The sequence below is a fragment of the Zeus faber genome, assembly GCF_960531495.2.
Source record: "Zeus faber genome assembly, chromosome: 18".
In the NCBI taxonomy this organism is placed as follows: domain Eukaryota; kingdom Metazoa; phylum Chordata; class Actinopteri; order Zeiformes; family Zeidae; genus Zeus; species Zeus faber.
In genome coordinates, this window is record NC_137210.1 from 18,294,045 (window position 1) to 18,308,652 (window position 14,608).

A 14,608-nucleotide genomic window follows, 5' to 3' on the forward strand; every position below is an offset into this window, starting at 1 on the left:
CGGAGCTGCAGTTCAAATTCTGATTACGCTGACGTGGCCAGATGAAAGGAAGGGGAAATGGCACAAATACAAACTGGCTTATATTTGTACCATTATTTTGGTGAGAACGTTCAAACACATTGCACAGGTAAAGCTTCAGTATCTTGCTCAAGAAAAATTAAGGAAGGCCACTTTGTTACAGCTGAGAATGACCTCTCAGTTATGATTTTACCTTTCAGTACATATAGCTTTGATTCTGGAACTATTCATATCCCATATTCTGTAATTTTTTACAGATAAGGCAAAGATTAATAATAATTTAACTGTACTCAAATTAGGGCTGGGCGATATATTGATATAATATTTATACTGTGATGTGAGACTATGTAGTCATGATATAGTTAAATGTTGTCTTTAAGGCTGGATTAAAATAAAGTAATGCCAATTCCTGGACTTCAAAAACTGTTGACAATCAGCTGTTTTCAAACACTGTATGGTCATAATACCCAAATATAATTATTGTTTTTCAAATATATCTTGTGTGTAAATATCTTGCTGTGCATAAGCATATCAGTAAATAATCAAGAGGTATGGGTCAAAACGGCCCTAAATCAAATCATCTAAGAAGTGTGTGTATCGATGCTGTATTTCATTGCAAAAAAACCCCAAAAAACCTCTCTTTAACTCTACTAGTACTGCCTGTTTCCAGAGAAAGTTTAGCTGTGACTGGTCTGAAACTGAAATTACCTGGGGGCCACTGGCCAAGTTATCTTCTTCTAGGGGGGGGGGGGGGGGGGGGGGGGGTTGAATTGCAAGGAAAAATCACCCTGTTTTTATTGTCTCCTGCACATTAGTGAATTGCCTTGTAATCCTGTTAGAAATAGCTCTCTTATGATCTATTTAATTGTGTTGCATATTTTGAAAACATGAAGTACATTTGTGTGGATTGATTGAGCGTTGCGTTTTGGAAAAAATATTTGCGAGCCAGATTTATCAATATATTATCACCATGTAGCCGGGTCACATTAAATTGTCTCGCAGGCGGGATGTGGCCCCCGGGCATGTCGTTTGATAGCCCTGGTTTATGTAAAAGATCTGTCTACAGAGCGCTCCCTCCAAATCATCTGAAACGACTGAATGTGAACGCGTCAAATGAGGATCATAATTAACTTCCATCACAGCAAACTGATCAATGCCTTTGCTACCTAGAATGCCTGAGCAGGTTCCTGTGGTAAACAGAGGCTTTGCAGGGAGAGTTCCAGTATCACTAAGCTCCCAGCACCAGCTGCAAGCTCCCCCTGGGACTGATAATGCTCAATTGCTTCTTTCAAATTCCCCTTTTCCACGAGCTATTCTACAAACTAAATTGACAGTTATTAGTAAACAATAATTGCTTTGAGCTGGATTCAGGAATCGGTGTGACACAAAAACAACTGTTCTTAACCATATTGCAGGGAATATCACAAGGATGCCAATGGGTTGGAACAATGTTGCTACGGTCAACAACTTGTCCCTCCAAGCCTCCTTTACCTGGCTTTTAGGTAGATAGCTCACAGGAAGAATTATTTGGAGGGGAATGCTTATTGATGTGTGCATCCTAGTGTGTGTGTGTGTGTGTGTGTGCGCGTGTGTGTTTTACATGATGGATTTGCTAACAGAAAAACACAAAAGGCTATTATTAGATGCCTAAACGTTTGACTTTCGGGTGCTCTCGACAGCTGAAAACACTTTACACAGTTTGACACGCCCAACAGCGAAGGCATGTCTCCAGTCCGGGGTTGGCGCGCACACACACACACACACACACACACACACACACACACACACACACACACACACACACACACACACACACACACACACACACACACACACACACACACACACACACACACAAAATCAATAACAATCATGAGGGAAAAAAATAGAGCCTCTTGTTCTGCCATCGTAGAAAGTGATAAAAAAAGCGTAGAAAAAATTGGTAGACTGAGAGCAAAGGTCTCAAACTGTCCTATTTTCGCACCCTAAACTAAAACAATAAATGGGTTAATTGAAGAATGGTCGAAAATGTTCTCTCTCACATACACACACACACCCCAGCAATGTTTGCCTGTGGAGGACAAGGGGGAGATGACTGCAGACCAAATAATCCAACCCGTGTTTACACTCTGCTGACGTGAAAGCCGAGGACCTAGATTTCATGAAGAACTTCCTGGAGTGATCATTCACCCGCAGCATTCACCCTTCCCCAGAACACTACTCCAGCTAATGAGAACGAGTAGCCCACCAGTCACGGCAGCTCTTTCCGCATGTCACCGCATGTTACAGCTTGTGACAAAGGAGGAAAGAAATTATTCTGATTGGATGCATTGGATCCATCCGATAGATTCGGAGCTAGGACTGGGCAAGTGTGCATCATCCTGTCGGATAAAGTTGGAGACATATGATTAACAACCCTAATGCCTTTCTGCATACGTTTACAATACAAACAGGACGACTATGCCAATAAAGCTTTGTGGGTAGGAATTATGTTAATGCTATAACCAACCACCAGAAAGTAGAGTACAACAAGCTCATTTCTACAAGAAAAACAGACAGAAAACAGCAACAACAAAATGCATCTTGACAAGGAAAGTAATATATATTATTAAAAACTTGTAAAAAAATATATATATATTTGTATACCAAAATTAAAATTAAATATAGCTGCAGGCAGCAATACACCGGGTCTAGTTTAGTCGTGTTAGGCATGCATTACAGCTTTCCGGGTTCTGTGAAACGCAGCACGAGTTACAATTTTCTGAGTTCACCTTGAATGCAGCATAGTTTTTTTCACTCATTGTTTCATAACATTTTTCAAGGTTTCCGGGATTTGTTTGGTCTTCTTTCCCACACGAGTGTGACTAACCCCTAAGGATGGATGTTCTGTCCATTACTTCTTTACTGCCTGGCAATGGGATTTGGTTGGGTCGCACTGAGGAAAACCGAGTCTGCCTTGTCCACTGAGAGGTTGGGGCGGAGGGATCCTGCTATCTTTTTTTTTTTTTTTTTTTTTTTTTAATGTAGATTTCATGTTTTGGAAATAAATTGTGTATTAATAAAGACATGTTTACTTTAAATCAAGTATCAAAATCCTCAAGTGTTTTTTCCAATTACTATGGGCTTAGGTCACTGAATGTTCCTCTTGTGTCATTAGCACAAGTTACAGTTTCCTTAAACACAGCATCGGCTCAAGTTGTCTGTCTACGTGCAGCAAACGCTATGCAGTCCACAAGGCGCAAGTAGCTTGCGAATGACTTCCGAGAGACGAAGCTTGGACTCAACTTTGGATGATGATGTCGCGAAGCACCCCGCTCCTGAAACTAATCAAATTGCGCCAACGTGCTTCCAGTAAAACTACAACAGTTTTTCACTAATTTCTGCTCCAAATGTACATCGCGATATTCACCAAACGCAGCGACAAGACGTCCGAAACGTCCCGGATTCTAATGAGATCTCAACCATGTTTGTGCGTACTGCAGTTGTCGCGTTCCAGACACTTTTAGCCCCAAAAAGATATATATAAAAAATCCTACCAATAACAGCAGGATTCTGAGTTGGACCCCTAAAAATCAGGTAATCAATATTGCTGAGCTCCTTTCTGTTTCTGTACTGCAAGTGCTGCCTTTCATTTCTCCCCCACTGCAGATAAAACTGTGGGGCATTCATGCCACATGTAGACAATAAGGGACACTCTATTCAGAGGGACTCCAAAGAAATACCAGGATCATCAGAAAGGGTTATTGAATATGATTTGAGAGACTGATTAGCATTACAATTGGAACACCAACCGGCACCATCCTGTCTCCAGCAATGAAAGGGTTGAAAGGGTGATCGTGTGAAGAGAACGGCCTCTGCGGTGCGTCCTCTCATACCGACTGAAACAAACAAACCGTCGCTGAGCTAACGCTCAATCTGAATGCCAAGGAGGTTAGAAACCTTGATTAGCGGTCTTTTTTCCTATTTTAAACAGGGAATTTCTGGAGGTACTTAAACATTAAGAGGGTGACAAAGGGTGTCAAAGAAAGTCAAACGTAGGCTGTATTTTGATCCACAATTTTCACATTCGTTGAGTGTGACCTGCAGTCATAGAAGTACGATGCAGTGAAATGAGAAAAGGGCAAATTCCAAAGGCTGTGCAAAAGAACCAAGTTGGGAATGCATATATATATATATATATATATATATATATATAAAATGTATGTATGTATGTATGTCTGTCTGTATGTCTGTATGTATACCTGCTGGGAATGTTTTTTGTGACTGAATGTTGTGATTGAATGGTCATGCGCTTTTCCAATATATATTATTTGCAACAACTATTCTCAATAATATGGTCGCGGCCTCTCCATTACATTCGTCTTTTCCACATCCATTTGTCTTGTGTCATTAGTATTGGCAGCTGAGCGGTGAGTGCTGACTGCCAGCCCTGGAGGGCTGTGCCAGTCAGTCATGTTCCCTGTAGTCCCATCCATGATAAGAAGACATGTTGCACTATCACAACACTGACAGCACAAGCCTCAGGGGTCCCTGTTCTAACATCCACGTCAGTACACTGTCATATTTCATTTAAATTACAACACCTATGACTGATATCAATCTTTCCAAAACAGCGCTGGGTGACGTATCGATTTAATATCCTATTCTTGGATTTTGGCGGTCGTAATATTGTGCCATAGTTAAACATAGTTACTATTCATTGGGTGAAAGCAACAGGCCGCATGCGGGTAGTCACCCCTGAGAGATACCATGTAAACCTTTCAGTTATAACTTAGTAACTAATAATATTGTCATATTGTGATCATTTTCCGAACATTGCGTTGTAAAAAAACAAAACTAAATATAGCTGCAGGCAGCAGCTAAGTGCTTTAACTGACTTCAATTGAGGATATATAATTAAATGAATTGTATGTAGTGGGCTACACCAAAAACACAAAAAGAATGAAAATATGACAAAACACATACACAATAAATACATTTTCCTTGTATTATGTAATTGCTTAGGGTTATCATTATCAGTAATTATAATTCAGGAATTTTGTATACATTGATATCTCTGGAATTCTGACAGTGATGTCATTGGGTTTTTATTTTGTAGAACTTACTCTGGTGCGCGCCGGTTGTTCTCAGAAGCGTATATATTTATGACGTTTCATACACTGCGCTTTGTTTAATGCAATTGTCTTTTGGTATTACTTAAACTTAATTTTTTGCCAATCGTGAATACATCTGTGCTTGACCGTATCTTGGTATGGTTTGGATTCTTGACTCATGTGATCTGTTTACTCCGTCGCCTTGTGCATGCGCTACGTCAATTTTTTTATTAACAAAAGCAATAGTGCTCCCGCCTCTTAGGGGCTGGACCCCTAATTAACAAAACAAAAAACAAATATTGGTTAAAGGCAAGTGCACAGCAATGGGATAGTCAATAAAAGACAATTGCATCATTCCTTAGCATTTAAGTCAATAGACCATGGCTCACCCGTTTATGAAAAATAAATTCCCTGTTTGGTTTATCTGCATTGTTCATTTAGAAAATGTCCAATAGATGAGCAGAGAAGCATGAAAAGCAATGCTTTCCAAAGCATTATCCTCGAAAGGTCAGCCACAAAGATAGAACGTAGTAACTCAGGCCACACAAAGCCACATAACATGGTCACACTTCTTCACATGTTTTTGCTGTATAGCCTTTATAGTTAAATGAAAATATTGTAAAAAAGCTTGAGTAAGGATAAGGATGATTTTAATATGAGCCGAGCATAAAGCTGCGTTTTTCTGTCAAAATAAGAGCAGATGACAAAACATTCAGCTTTCCAATTAAAAAAAAACAAAAAAAACAAAACAAAGAAAAGCATATACAGTAATTACAAAATACTGGGCTCTCCGGCTCCTGGCCTTGGAAGACATTATTGAGAGAGCTCAATGGACGGTTCAAGAATATAAAATAAAAAGCATTTGGATTCGTCAATGCAGTGGTTTTAACCTTCAAACTGTGAATATTTTTTACCTTCAAACGGTGAATGTACTGTAGTTCCCTTACTCTGGTAAAAGCATAGTAAGGAAACTACGTTCGCCATTGTGTCACCAAAGAGTAGGAAGAAGAGAGAGATGAATAAGCAGCATTACCACTACTTACTAAATACTCTCCGTCTCAGAGTAGACAGGCAGGGGTCACCAAAGGACTCACAGCCACGCATGCGTTTGTATGGCGAGGCTGCTACTGATAACTGTGTGAAAAGCTTCCTTTCAGAGCCTTGCTGCTCTGCATGGAGTCAATTCCTCCCAGAATGGAACTGAGTCTAAGCCACAGCGTAATTTAGACGTACTTAGGGCTCACTTAAAGTACATGTACGGTGTTATTTGCACTCTGAAGGCCAAGACCCACCGCCGCAATTATCCCCCATTAATACCTAGTTAGGCCGCTGCTGGAAGACGTGGAGATGATGTGGGAGTATTTCAACACATAGCTACGACAGGTGGAGTCATTTCAGTTAGGCAAAAGGAAGCAGCTTTGGCCTTGACACCCTATCTTCAATCCTCAACTTAAAAGGAAAACTCAAACCATAACCTTATTTTTCGATCACTGGGAGTGGGAGTCAATCTAAGTGATTGGCATCAGAATCTTTTACATTGATCCAGTATTGAGAGAATGACTGGGATCAATCTAAAAGGCCGATGCAATCACACGGTTGACTCCCAATTATGGAAAAAATAAGGGTTTACGTCGAAGAAATGCAGGAGTTTTCCTTGAACATCAAAAAACAGGAACTCATATCCACAGCTTCTCAAAAAAACAACTAGTGCGTGTTAAAACTACTTGATGGTCACTGCTAAAACGCCAGCAGTTAGAAGGCGCAAGGCTTAAGAACAATGATGAACCGATGAGCCTTCATTGCCGCGTGTGAATCACTAAGTCAGCGTGAGTTCATTCTCAGTTTCCATTTACCGCCGTTAGTGTTGCACAGAACAGAATCTTACCGCTGTCTCAAACCACTTCAACGTCACTCAACATTCCATGCAGTGGAGTGGGTACAATTAAAGCGATTACAGAACCGCTCCTTAAAATGCCGCACATCAAAAGGAGTTGAAAATCTGCAGATTTCTGCTGATTTGGCATATATAAAATAGAATAGTTACTGGGAATGATTCAATTTCTAGAATTCCAGATTCTGAGGGTCAAAGGCGGATGGGGGGAAAACAATTTCCTCTAGCCGGCGATAACTGTCACCGCAACAGAGTATCGAGTATAACTGCGAAATTGCTATTAATCTAGTACAGAATTGAAAAGGAAACGAGGGAGCCGCTCCAGTCAAAAGAAGGATGTTAATATGGCATATGATCAAAACCCCTTCCCTTCACCACCCAGGATAAGGACGGAGGGAAATTATTTCCTCAAGAAAATGTCAAACCGTCCAACCAACACAGGGTGGCATTGAAACAACCTGTGGTGAGGTCATTATGCATGGTGATGGACATCCAAATGTCCACTCATTCAGTCTGAAAGAAATCCCTCCAAAATGGTGGCATATATGTATGATCACAAATGGAAAAAAATAATTGCAATAGGAAATAGGTAGAACGCTTGGCCGTTGTATAGTAAAGACAATCAATCAAAGGTGTATAATTGAAAAAGATAAATCAAAGCCTTAGCCAACAGATTATATATATAAAAAATTAAAAAAAAACTCCCCTTTGTAGTACTCTGTGATGATTCATGAAGGGCATTCCTGAATTCACGGCTCTGCAGCGGTACTGTACGTATAGTTTCCTTCGGCCAGAATTTATACCCTCAATGCGCAGGAGACCACAAAGTATAGGTTGTCATTGCATTCACCATACCAGAGCTAGAAGCTACCCCGATATTCAGATAGTTTTTTTCATAACCAATCTGCGGAAAAAAATAAATAATGAGAGTTCTTTATCTCAAGTAAAACTAAAACAGATTTGTATCTCCTACGTTGAGAATGAGTAATTGTTTCCGTTTTTTAAACTACATTACGATATCTCTCAAAGACGCCTAAGCACCTCGGAGAGAATGTCTTGAAATTTTGGGTATGTTATGGGCAATGTGCAGGACAGGTTACAGCACATGGAAATAATACTGCTATGGATGTGCTGCCACAAACAGTTCTTCCTCCAACCATATGAGTGAAATGAACTCTTACTCTGGGGAGAGGCTTGATAATATACAGCATAGCAGTCGTAGTTGAAGGGTTACTTCAGTTTTTTGGCGGAATACATTCTTTTGCATATTTTACCGAAATTCAGACAGGGAGACCAACACCAATTTCAAGTCTGTGTGTCCAGTATTGCGACAATAATAGGCTGCATGTTAACGGTGTTGGCTCAATGCAAGGCTGCAGGGGGAACAAAAGTAGCCCTGCTTGTGTGAAATGAGGAAAATGCACCTCCCAGACTCTCAAATACGTTATTTAAAAAGGTTTCTTTTGTGTCTTTATGATTTTAACGCAGCCACAGTCAGAAATATACAGTATTTGAGGCACCAGTCATTCCTGTTCTCTGGCTACAGTGAATATTACATTATTACATACACCGGGATGAAACTGGTACTGTATTAATCTTAAAAACTGAGCCAAAACAATAATTCTCCCAAAAATTTTAGTATCCCTTTAAGCCAAACTAATATAAAGGCTTTTCATACATTACACGGAGAGAGAACCATTTGGAGTCAATATTCTTTTCTTTCTGGAGAACAGCCTGATTCCTTTAGGGTGTCGCAATCTGCCCTCAGTTTCCCCCAGGCTGCAAGGAAATTCATTCTGCTGCGAGGCTTATGGAGAGAAAAAAAGAAAATATTTCCGATATCACAAACTAATAAGTATCTTTCAATTGCATGCATGACATCAGCATCTGCAAAGGGCTATTTGAATGTCATGTACCAGAACTATATTTATTTGTTTTCAATGGTCTCAGCCATTCTTATTTCACACTGGGCTTTTAAATGTCTTGACATTTAAGACCGAACGCTCTACACTTGACAGGCTTCCATGGAGGCAGGTGTAGGGGGGAGATCCCGCAGGTCGACTCAGATTTCCGTTGCCGTCTGGGAGCAGGCTTAACCTAAAGACATCTGCCTGAGGTGTTGCTAGAACACAGGGGCCTGGGCGGAGAGACGCCGTCACCTTTTGACTGAATCCATCAGCCGAGCGAGATGCGCACGCCACTTAAGGGTGACGTATAATCCCACGAGTGCGATATCTCCACCACAGAGTACGTCTGTGCCTATACGGCAAAAGCGGCCTCGTTTTGAAGGACAGCGATTTGGCATGAGGATTATGTCAGGTTTGAGAAAAGGAACAAAGAGGAAAATTGGGGGAGATTTTCACCAAGACTTGCTCATTCCGGGCAGGGGACCATTTTTCTCAACAGACTGATGTCAGGTTGAACAATCGTCCATTATTAAGTGCTGTCTGGGTCGCGTCATGTTTTCACTGTTGGAGCTGAAACTTTAGGAGACAATGTTTTTTAGGTCGTACGTTCCGCTTGAAACAATCGCCACCCTCTCCTTTTACCGTCAGTAACTAGATAGCTTTCACCTCGGGTGATGCAGTAACAAGCACTCGGAAATAATCGCAAGTGTACTGTGTGCCCTTGCTGAGGTAAAAATCCAGGCAGACGGGTCTAGATTATGCAAATAACGCGCACGCAGGAAGACTCCGACAGCTAAGCCACATCTGGAGCAACTCACGGTGAAAAAAAAAAAAGAAAGACCTTTCCCCATTCACTGGTGATGTCCACACAGCAGACTCCGGACACAGGCTGTCTTTTCAGACTCAGCATGTCAGGACTATGGAGGGCTATTTCACTGGACAAAAATCTATTGTGCACCTAATCTCTGAAAGCGCTGACATGCTTTGTATTCTTTATTATCTTCAGTTGTCCAGGAGCCAACCAAAGCATGAAATCTGGAGCTCTTTCAGGAATTTATCTACATATCGAGTAGGATCAGCAATGAACACCGAGCTGACATGCAAGCCTTAACTACACAAGGCCTTTTGCAAGGCCGTCCGCAGTGCACACATGGGTCCAGAGTTTTTGAATTCGATTTTCATATGAGAGGAAAGAAAAGTAAGAAAAGTCCCCTCAGGAAAATTTGTATATTCATGACATATATTACACACTCAATAGAATTCCTCTACTGTACTACCTGGTGGTTTTGGATCGAAGGGCAATACCAGCTCTCTTTGGGCCACGACATTAAATGCGCGATGGAAAAAAAATTGACAGAATTTTATGGAAAAAGAAGAATATTCAAGTTAAAGGATAAATAAATGCTCCTCCCTGGGTGACGCCTGCTACATGCTATTATTATCCTGCAATGAGGCCATACCACAGTAACTGAGACTCAACCGAAAAAAAAAAAAAAAGGTCTCAAAGAAGTCCAGAGCTACTTAATAGCTCCTCCTGCATCTTTTTATTAAGAAAGTACATGATTATTACCAGAAACGTGAGGCTCACTACATGATCGTTAATGTTTAGCCTAAATATATAATGCCAAAACATATTAGAAAGGACAAAAAAAAAGCATTTTTGTGACATACTGTACCTCATTCTCCCAAGGGTTCAAATATGCTACTACCCAGTCAAGAATTTTCGTTGATATATTTGCTTCCTGTTTCTCACTGTTACTACAACAATTGTAAATTCCCATTTAAACATATAAGCCTCAGAATAAGGCCTTATGTGTCTGTGGCTGGACAGAATTGGGAGAAGATAGTCTACTAAAAAAAAAAAAAGGGAATGCTGAACTATTGAAATGTCTGTTCCTGTTAACTAGAATACTCCACGGGGAGAACACATGGTCAGACAAATTGAACAAACATCCAAAAAGAAGGAAAGGAGGTTGATTTTTATTAACACAATACGGCCTTGATTGTGCCATGAATACCCATGAAACAAATGTTTAATTAAGGGGTGTGTCACTGCTATTCATTTGCAGCAATACTGTTGCATGCATGCTTGATTTTCGAAAACATAACCTCGCCTGAGTCTTGTTGCAGCACACAAACTGCCCAAACTACAAGACAGGGTTAATATCGAGTTTGAATTTGTGAGTTCACTGAATTGCCTCAATGGAAGTCAGCTGTGTGAGTGCGTCTGGTAATGTGGATCACGAGGAGGGCAAACTAAAACACTGAGCTGGTGTGGGTGTGTGTCTGCGTGTGCGTGCGGGCGCACGTGTGTGTGTGTGTGTGTGTGTAAGGATGCAGGAGACCATAAGAAGGCAAGTGAAGGTATTCATGCCATAATCCGATTTACCAGATGCATTTTTATTTTTTTTTGAAACCACTGACAGTATGTTGGCTGAAATTAGATTAACCCGCATTATTGTCACGTCATCGAGGTAAGCAGACAACCCCACCTGCATACCATTATAAAACGTATGTAATGGACTTTATTTTGGCAGTTTACGAGTAGTGAAATACCACACAGGCAAGAATATTAAAAAAAATGAACGTGGCATGACACGGAAATAATTGAAGGCCTCGTCAAGGTTTGTCCCCAAATAATGACACCCCGTGAAGATTAAAAAGTAGACTTTCCTCTGGTGGTTGCAGTTATTAACAACGGCATTAAAAAGTAACAGTGCATTTAAAGATCCCTTTCGTAATGGAGCAATTAAAAGATTAACTGGAGATTAATTAGGGCTGTGGGTTCCGGTTGAGATACGTAGATGGTTTTCGGTGGATGTCAAACAGCCCCACAGCCACACCTACACGCACAGCACCAGGTAATGAGCGTCAGCGTTTAAGTGGCCGCATACCGAGGCTGGGATTTATGATTCTGGAACAATTATTTACTTTTCCCAAGACAGAAATGGACAAAGGTCAATAGCGGTTGTGAATGCCCCTATAGATATACAATCATCCGGGACAGCTGACTTACTTTATGTATCACTGGAGGATCAAATCAATACGTTGTAGTGCCTGGGATAAATCCTATCCCAAGATGTGCGTTGCTGTGGTCTACTGCTCACACCAGTAACTGCAATAGTCAGTATAATTGACACGCCCCTGCATCCACTATTATAAACTGCAAATCAATTATAATGATATTGGACAATATAGAAAAACTCTATAACTGTGCGATATTGAATCAAATATCATGGGGGGTTTTTTTTGAGGACGACTATTAGTGCTTTGGTAGGTAAGATATGGGAGAACTGCCCGAGAAACGATTCTGAGTCATGTGGACATCAAAGGCATTGATTAGAACGGATGGGAAAGTCTGCATAGTTCAGAAAACGACATTACTTTACTGGGACGCTCACAACATTCAATGCGATCACAGCATATGATCTACCAAAACCCCCGACGATAGATGGTCTCATTTCGCAGCACTGAAGTTAGGGCCAAGGCCTAACTTGAGCACAGTCAAATTATTATTTTGTTTCATCCGGAAAAAAAAAAAGAAAAACCCAACAACAACAACAACAACAACAACAACAACAACAACCACGGAATACGTGCGTATTACACGGTGGAAGGGTCGCAAAGTCGATATCGCGACATCGGCATCGCCGCGACATGGCGCACCGCCGTATGCAAATCAGCCGCCACGAGATCAAAAGGCGAGCGGCGCGTTGTGGGCGTGGCTTCAAGCCCCGCCCCCCCGTCCCTCCCTCCTCCTCCTCCTCCTCCTCCTCCTCCTCGGCGACCTCGCATTCCAGAGATTCCCACACCGTAAACTCACCTGGTCCCTGCGCCGCCGAGCTACGCTGGAGGGACGACAACAACAAGACGCAAACTTATTTCAGTTGCCACCTTCACCCGCGTACCGGAGCTTTCACGGCAATTAACCCCCCCCCCCCCCACACACAAAAAAACCAAACCCCCCCCGCACAAAAAAAAACGTGAGAGCGGCCCCAAGGTGCGCGGTTCTCCCAATGAACCCAATTAAACGAGTAAGAGGAAAAAACAACAAATAACAATAATAATAATAATAATAATAATAAGAGGGATAAATGAATCACGTTGGTGGCACGCAGCCACGGCACACGCCACGGAGGGGAACGTTGACTTTCCCCCCCAGTGTTTCTTCGGGACTCGACCCGCTTCCCTTTCGCTTTGCTTTTCCTCCAGTTCCCCTAAAGAGTGGAGCCGCGCGCCGGGTTACCTTGGGGGGGGCCGCTCGGTCGCACATCGGGGGCGGGAGGGCAAGTTCATCCGCGGAGGAGTCCCCGTCCTTTAGTCCCAGGCATGTGGAAGAAGAGCGGAACTCGCCCCCGCGGTCTGGAACTAGAAGACCCTCCGTGGCCGGAGCCGCCTCCACTTACTGCGAAGGGAGTACGAGTGTGTGTGTGTGTGTGTGTGTGTGTGTAGTGATGCGAGAGTCGCGAGCGATTCGGCAGTCCGGAAACATATGGGGGGGGGGGGGGGAGCCGTTCGTTCCGTTCGCTCCTTGCGTTTCAATGCAATGGATGGGCGAGCGGGGGAACCTTCCACCCCTCGGACGGAAAGTAACGACGAAAGACTAAATAAATGTCAGGGAAGGGCGTTAGGTGGGCTTCATGTCGAAAATTTGATCGGCGGGCAAAAACAAATAGTCTTGAGTGAGTTTGGCTGAAACATTTTTGAGGCCGTTTTTTTTTTTTTGTCTTTCTTCCGCCTTCATCGGTAACTTTGACAGAGTTAAATGTCGGTTGTTTTTTTGCGAGAACTCCGCGTCCATCGCGCCACCGGAACTCCTTCCACACTCCTCGCGCGTTGGACCGGCTGGATCAAGCCAACCCGAGAGTGGGGAAAGCGATCGAGTCTTTTTTTTGTTTTGTTTTGGTTTTTTTTACCGAGTGACTCGTCAAGCGCCGAATCTCAAAACGGCGAGTCGAAACCCTCCCGCTGGAGAGGAATACGAGTGTGCGTGACGTCACGTTCGTCTCGATTGGCCCGATGTGGAGAACGGGGGGCGTTTCGGTCGTTGAATCGACCAATGGCGAGAGAGGTGACGGACGGTTTCCTTGGTTACACGTTTTGTCAACCCGGTACACGCTTGACGTGTGGAACGCCCAAGGTAGGGATCTTGTGCTCTCGCGTCGGCGTATGTGCTCAATTTACCTCATCATGTTGTCAATTTCAATTTCAATTTAGTTCGATTCAATTCAATTCAATTCATAGGGAGTCTTGTCGTGTGGAAACACGAGTCCACGTTTCCAAAGCCAATGGAAAGCATAGCAAAAGTCAAAAATATGACCAAGATAGCCTAAAATAAAAATGTTAAGCATTGCTGTTCAACAATATATTGGCAGAAAAGTGAAGATAAGCTAAAATAAAAATGAATAAATAAACAAACATTGCAGTACAAAATATGTATACACATAAGATAGATAGATAGACAAAATAGCAAAATGTAGACATGGCAATTAAAATCATATATCAACTATCCCATATAGTAATCCATAGTTATCTCCCATATAGTAATTGCTGATTGAAAAAAATATTTGATTGATCATTTCTTAACTTAATTAATATTCACAAGTACACATTAACTGTATTTATTTATTTATCGATCCATCTGTTTGTTTATTTATTTATTTGTTTATTTATTTATTTATTTATTTTTGTAAAATTTC

At 41.8% G+C, this 14,608-nt stretch overlaps 1 protein-coding gene across 2 annotated transcripts in view; it reads right to left on the reverse strand.

Annotated features, from left to right (window-relative positions):
• Positions 1-13,240, reverse strand: part of LOC307244027 (plakophilin-4-like) — an 89,235-nt gene extending 75,995 nt beyond the window's left edge. For both annotated transcript variants that reach the window (XM_080019002.1, XM_080019001.1), the window contains exon 1: positions 13,156-13,240. The gene's annotated coding sequence lies outside the window, so the exon portion shown is untranslated. The remainder of the gene's footprint in view (positions 1-13,155) is intronic.
• Positions 13,241-14,608: the final 1,368 nt, after the last annotated feature.